Source organism: Oncorhynchus keta, unplaced genomic scaffold (genome assembly GCF_023373465.1).
Source record: "Oncorhynchus keta strain PuntledgeMale-10-30-2019 unplaced genomic scaffold, Oket_V2 Un_contig_18663_pilon_pilon, whole genome shotgun sequence".
Classification (NCBI taxonomy): Eukaryota; Metazoa; Chordata; class Actinopteri; order Salmoniformes; family Salmonidae; genus Oncorhynchus; species Oncorhynchus keta.
In genome coordinates this window covers 12,606-22,500 of record NW_026281039.1, presented here as the reverse complement: position 1 = coordinate 22,500, position 9,895 = coordinate 12,606, and the positions used below count along the sequence as shown (strand labels likewise).

Here is a 9,895-nt window from a genome sequence, read left to right as displayed (position 1 = left end):
ATAATACATCATAATACATCATAACATAATACATCATAACATAATACATCATAACACAATACATCATAACACATCATAACATAATACATCATAACACATCATAACATAATACATCATAACACATCATAATACATCATAACATAATACATCATAACACATCATAACACATCATAACATAATACATCATAACACATAATACATCATAACACATCATAATACATCATAACACATCATAACACATCATAACATAATACATCATAACACATCATAACATAATACATCATAACACATCATAACATAATACATCATAACACATCATAACACATAATACATCATAACACATCATAATACATCATAACACATCATAATACATCATAACACATCATAACACATCATAACACATCATAACATAATACATCATAATACATCATAACATAATACATCATAACACATATAACATCATAATATCATAACATAATACATCATAACACATCATAACATAATACATCATAACACATCATAATACATCATAACACAATACATCATAATACATCATAACACATCATAACATAATACATCATAACATATAACATAATACATCATAACACATCATAACATAATACATCATACATCATAATACATCATAACATAATACATCATAACATAATACATCATAACATAATACATCATAACATAATACATCATAACATAATACATCATAACATAATACATCATAACATAATACATCATAACATAATACATCATAACACATCATAACATAATACATCATAACACATCATAACATAATACATCATAATACATCATAACATAATACATCATAACATAATACATCATAATACATCATAACATAATACATCATAACATAATACATCATAACACATCATAACATAATACATCATAACATAACATAATACATCATAACATAATACATCATAACATAATACATCATAACATAATACATCATAACATAATACATCATAATACATCATAACATAATACATCATAACACATCATAACATAATACATCATAACATAATACATCATAATACATCATAACATAATACATCATAACATAATACATCATAACACATCATAACATAATACATCATAACACATCATAACACATCATAACACATCATAATACATCATAATACATAATACATCATAATACATCATAACATCATAACATAATACATCATAACATAATACATCATAATACATCATAACATAATACATCATAACACATCATAACATAATACATCATAACATAATACATCATAACATAATACATCATAACATAATACATCATAACATAATACATCATAACATAATACATCATAACATAATACATCATAACATAATACATCATAACATAATACATCATAACATAATACATCATAACATAATACATCATAACACAATCATATCATAATACATCATAACATAATACATCATAATACATCATAACATAATACATCATAACATAATACATCATAACACATCATAACATAATACATCATAACATAATACATCATAACATAATACATCATAACATAATACATCATAACATCATAACATAATACATCATAACACATCATAACATAATACATCATAACATAATACATCATAACATAATACATCATAACATAATACATCATAATACATCATAACATAATACATCATAACACATCATAACATAATACATCATAACATAATACATCATAACATATCATAATAACATAATACATCATAACATAATACATCATACACATACACAATACATCATAATCATAATACATCATAACATAATACATCATAACACATCATAACATAATACATCATAACATAATACATCATAACATAATACATCATAACATAATATCATAACATAATACATCATAACATATATAACATAATACATCATAACATAATACATCATAATACATAAACACATCATAACATAATATATCATAATACATCATAACATAATACATCATAACATAATACATCATAATACATCATAACACATCATAACATAATACATCATAATACATCATAATACATCATAATACATCATAACACATCATAACATAATACATCATAACATAATACATCATAACATAATACATCATAACATAATACATCATAATACATCATAACATAATACATCATAACATAATACATCATAACATAATACATTATAACATAATACATCATAACATAATACATCATAACATAATACATCATAACATAATACATCATAACATAATACATCATAACATAATACATCATAACATAATACATCATAACATAATACATCATAATACATCATAACATCATAACATAATACATCATAACACATCATAACATAATACATCATAACATAATACATCATAACATAATACATCATAACATAACATCATAACATAATACATCATAACATAATCATATCATAACACATCATAACATAATACATCATAACATAATACATCATAACATAATACATCATAACACAATACATCATAACATATCATAACATAACATCATAACATAATACATCATAACATAATACATCATAACATACATCATAACATCATAATCATAATAACATATAATCATAATACATCATAACATAATACATCATAACATAATACATCATAACATAATACATCATAACATAATACATCATAACACAATCATATCATAACATCATAACATAATACATCATAACATAATACATCATAACATAATACATCATAACATAATACATCATAACATAATACATCATAACATAATACATCATAATAATCATAATACATCATAACATAATACATCATAACATAATACATCATAACATAATACATCATAACATATAACATAATAACATCATAACATAATACATCATAACATAATACATCATAACACATCATAACATAATACATCATAACATAATACATCATAACATAATACATCATAACATAATACATCATAATACATCATAACATAATACATCATAACATAATACATCATAACATAATACATCATAACACATCATAACATAATACATCATAACATAATACATCATAACATAATACATCATAACATAATACATCATAACATAATACATCATAACATAATACATCATAACATAATACATCATAACATAATACATCATAACACATCATAACATAATACATCATAACATAATACATCATAACACATCATAACATAATACATCATAACATAATACATCATAACATAATAACATAATACATCATAACATAATACATCATAACACATCATAACATAATACATCATAACACATCATAACATAATACATCATAACATAATACATCATAACACATCATAACATAATACATCATAACATCATAACATAATACATCATAACATAATACATCATAACATAATACATCATAACATAATACATCATAACATAATACATCATAACATAATACATCATAACATAATACATCATAACACATCATAACATAATACATCATAACACATCATAACATAATACATCATAACATAATACATCATAACATAATACATCATAACATAATACATCATAACATAATACATCATAACATAATACATCATAACACATCATAACATAACACATCATAACACATCATAACATAATACATCATAACACATCATAACATAATACATCATAACATAATACATCATAACATAATACATCATAACATAATACATCATAACATAATACATCATAACATAATACATCATAACATAATACATCATAACACATCATAACATAATACATCATAACATAATACATCATAACATAATACATCATAACACATCATAACATAATACATCATAACATAATACATCATAACATAATACATCATAACATAATACATCATAACATAATACATCATAACATAATACATCATAACATAATACATCATAACATAACACATCATAACATAATACATCATAACATAATAACATAATACATCATAACATAATACATCATAACATAATACATCATAACATAATACATCATAACACATCATAACATAATACATCATAACACATCATAACATAATACATCATAACATAATACATCATAACACATCATAACATAATACATCATAACACATCATAACATAATACATCATAACACATCATACATCATAACATAATACATCATAACATAATACATCATAACATAATACATCATAACATAATACATCATAACATAATACATCATAACATAATACATCATAACATAATACATCATAATACATCATAACATAATACATCATAACATAACACATCATAACACATCATAACACATCATAACATAATACATCATAACATAATACATCATAACATAATACATCATAACACATCATAACATAATACATCATAACATAATACATCATAACATAATACATCATAACACATCATAACATAATACATCATAATACATCATAACATAATACATCATAACATAATACATCATAACACATCATAACATAATACATCATAACACATCATAACATAATACATCATAACATAATACATCATAACATAATACATCATAATACATCATAACATAATACATCATAACATAATACATCATAACACATCATAACATAATACATCATAACACATCATAACATAATACATCATAACATAATACATCATAACATAATACATCATAACATAATACATCATAACACATCATAACATAATACATCATAACATAATACATCATAACATAATACATAAACACATCATAATAACATACATACATACATCATAACATAACATAATACATCATAACATAATACATCATAACAATAATCATAACATCATAACATAATACATCATAACACAATACATAATACATCATAACACATCATAACATAATACATCATATAATACATCATAACACAATAACATAATAATCATAATACATCATATAATATCATAATCATAACATAATATATCATAATACATCAAACATACATCATAACATAATACATCATAACATAATACATCATAACACATCATAACATAATACATCATAACACATCATAACATAATACATCATAACACATCATAACATAATACATCATAACATAATACATCATAACATAATACATCATAACACATCATAACATAATACATCATAACATAATACATCATAACATAATACATCATAACACATCATAACACAATACATCATAACATAACACATCATAATACATCATAACATAATACATCATAACATAATACATCATAACACATCATAACATAATACATCATAACACATCATAACATAATACATCATAACATAATACATCATAACATAATACATCATAACATAATACATCATAACATAATACATCATAACACATCATAACATAATACATCATAACATAATACATCATAACACATCATAACATAATACATCATAACATAATACATCATAACATAATACATCATAACACATCATAACATAATACATCATAACATAATACATCATAACATAACACATCATAACACAATACATCATAACACATAACATAATACATCATAACATAATACATCATAACATAATACATGATAATACATCATAACATAATACATCATAACATAACACATCATAACACAATACATCATAACACATCATAACATAACATAATACATCATAATACATCATAACATAATACATCATAACATAACACATCATAACACATCATAACATAATACATCATAACACATCATAACATAATACATCATAACATAATACATCATAACACATCATAACATAATACATCATAACATAATACATCATAACACATCATAACATAATACATCATAACATAATACATCATAACATAATACATCATAACATAATACATCATAACATAATACATCATAACATAATACATCATAACACATCATAACATAATACATCATAACACATCATAACATAATACATCATAACATAATACATCATAACATAACACATCATAACATAATACATCATAACATAATACATCATAACATAATACATCATAACATAATACATCATAACATAATACATCATAACATAATACATCATAACATAATACATCATAACATAATACATCATAACATAATACATCATAACATAATACATCATAACACATCATAACATAACACATCATAACATAACACATCATAACATAATACATCATAACATAATACATCATAACACAATACATCATAATACATAATACATCATAACACATCATAACATAATACATCATAACATAATACATCATAACATAATACATCATAACACATCATAACATAATACATCATAACACATCATAACATAATACATCATAACACATCATAACATAATACATCATAACACATCATAACATAATACATCATAACATAATACATCATAACATAATACATCATAACATAATACATCATAACACATCATAACATAATACATCATAACACATCATAACATAATACATCATAACACATCATAACATAATACATCATAACATAATACATCATAACATAATACATCATAACATAATACATCATAACATAACATAACACATCATAACATAATACATCATAACATAATACATCATAACATCATAACATAATACATCATAACATAATCATAACATAATACATCATAACATAATACATCATAACATAATACATCATAATACATCATAACATAATACATCATAACATAATACATAACATAACACATCATAACATAATACATCATAACATAATACATCATAACATCATAACATAACACATCATAACATAATAATCATAATACATCATAACATAATACATCATAACATAATACATCATAACATAATACATCATAACATAATACATCATAACATAATACATAATAATCATAATACATCATAACATAATACATCATAACATAATACATCATAACATAATACATCATAACATAACACATCATAACATAATACATCATAACATAATCATAACATAATACATCATAACATAAATCATCATAATACATCATAACATAATACATCATATGGATCATAACATAATACATCATAATACATCATAACATAACACATCATAACATAATACATCATAACATAATACATCATAACATAATACATCATAACATATCATCATAACATAATACATCATAACATAATACATCATAACATAATACATCATAACATAATACATCATAACATAATACATCATAACATAATACATAACATAATACATCATAACATAATACATCATAACATAATACATCATAACATAATACATCATAACATAAGGCAGCAGCATCATAACATAATACATCATAACATAATACATCATAACATAATACATCATAACATAATACATCATAACATAATACATCATAACATAATACATCATAACACATCATAACATAACACATCATAACATAATACATCATAACATATATAACATAACATAATATCATAACATAATACATCATAACATAATATCATAACATCATAACATAATACATCATAACATAATACATCATAACATAATACATCATAACATAATACATCATAACATAATACATCATAACATAATACATCATAACATAAATACATCATAACATAATACATCATAACATAATACATCATAACATAATACATCATAACATAATACATCATAACATAACATAATCATAACATAATCATAACATAACACATCATAACATAATACATCATAACATAATACATCATAACACATCATAACATAATACATCATAACATAATACATCATAACATAATATCATCATAACATAATACATCATAACAACACATAAACATAATACATCATAACATAATACATCATAATAATACATCATAACATAATACATCATAACATAATACATCATAACATAATACATATAATACATCATAACATAATACATCATAACATAATACATCATACATAATACATCATAACACATCATAACATAATACATCATAACACATCATAACATCAACACATAATAACATAATATATCATAAACACATCATAACATAATACATCATAACATAATACATCATAACATAATACATCATAACATAATACATCATAACATAATACATCATAACATAATACATCATAACATAATACATCATAACACATCATAACACATCATAACATAATACATCATAACACATCATAACACATCATAACATAATACATCATAACATAATACATCATAACACATCATAACATAATACATCATAACATAATACATCATAACATAATACATCATAACATAATACATCATAACATAATACATCATAACATCATAATACATCATAACATAATACATCATAACATAATACATCATAACATAATACATCATAACATAATACATCATAACATAATACATCATAACATAATACATCATAACATAATACATCATAACACATCATAACATAATACATCATAACATAACACATCATAACACATCATAACACATCATAATACATCATAACATAATACATCATAATACATCATAACATAATACATCATAACATAATACATCATAACATAATACATCATAACATAATACATCATAACATAACACATCATAACATAATACATCATAACATAATACATCATAACATAATACATCATAACATAATACATCATAACATAATACATCATAACACATCATAACATAATAACATAATACATCATAACACATCATAACATAACACATCATAACATAATACATCATAACACATCATAACATAATACATCATAACATAATACATCATAACATAATACATCATAACATAATACATCATAACATAATACATCATAACATAACACATCATAACATAATACATCATAACATAATACATCATAACATAATACATCATAACATCATAACATAATACATCATAACATAATACATCATAACATAATACATCATAACATAATACATCATAACATAACGCATCATATTATGTTATGATGTGTTATGATAGGTTATGTTGTGATATGTTATGACATCACACCATAAAGCTAAGAAAACAGAACATGAAATATGGTTCAGTATGAAAGCAATGAAGGACTCATCACCCACATAATAACGGCCTGTAAAACAGAGACACCATTATAAACGGTATTCAGTATTCATGGGTTCCTCTCCTGACTCCCGGATGCGCTCAGCGCGCCGTCTGCTGATGAGCGGACGGACGCACAGATTTAGTTTTGCGCTCAGTCTCGGTAAACACAACAACATATACAACGTTTAAAAACCACAACATTGAAACGTCACAGGCGGACCTGCTGTTACCCACCAGTTTGTGTTTGTAGTGTAACGGCGTTGTACGATGTTGGATGATTTCGCAGTTTGTAAACGTCTCAACATGTTCCTCTACTGAGTATGATGGACAAGGCGTGTCGGCCAATCACAGACCAGGAATCCCGACGGATAAACATTTCACCCAAACCCTCGTGTTGATCGTAGAGGGAAGACGTCATCACGTCTACATTGAATTTGATTCTGAATATTTATTACATCCCCCCAAAAAACTATTTTGCCAGGTGTTTGGTCGGGTGTGTTCAGGTTACACACAGACTTGAGAAGACTAGCTTCCAAGTTTATCAGATTTGTGGTGCTCGGGGTTATAATGCGCAAAAAATACACATTGTGGAAGAAAAAAACGATAGTAGAGATAGTACGTCCAGCACACACACATACTATCTCTACACCTTTAACGTAGTCAACGTGTCGCTATGATAACTTTAAAAAAAACCTTTTCATTTGTTTTTTTTTTAAAGG

The 9,895-nt window shown here is 23.2% G+C and overlaps 1 protein-coding gene across 1 annotated transcript in view; it reads right to left on the bottom strand.

Annotated features, from left to right (window-relative positions):
* Window positions 1-9,491, bottom strand: part of prpsap2 (phosphoribosyl pyrophosphate synthetase-associated protein 2) — a 60,315-nt gene extending 50,824 nt beyond the window's left edge. Inside the window, exon 1 of the mRNA XM_052504086.1 lies at window positions 9,411-9,491. The gene's annotated coding sequence lies outside the window, so the exon portion shown is untranslated. The remainder of the gene's footprint in view (window positions 1-9,410) is intronic.
* Window positions 9,492-9,895: the final 404 nt, after the last annotated feature.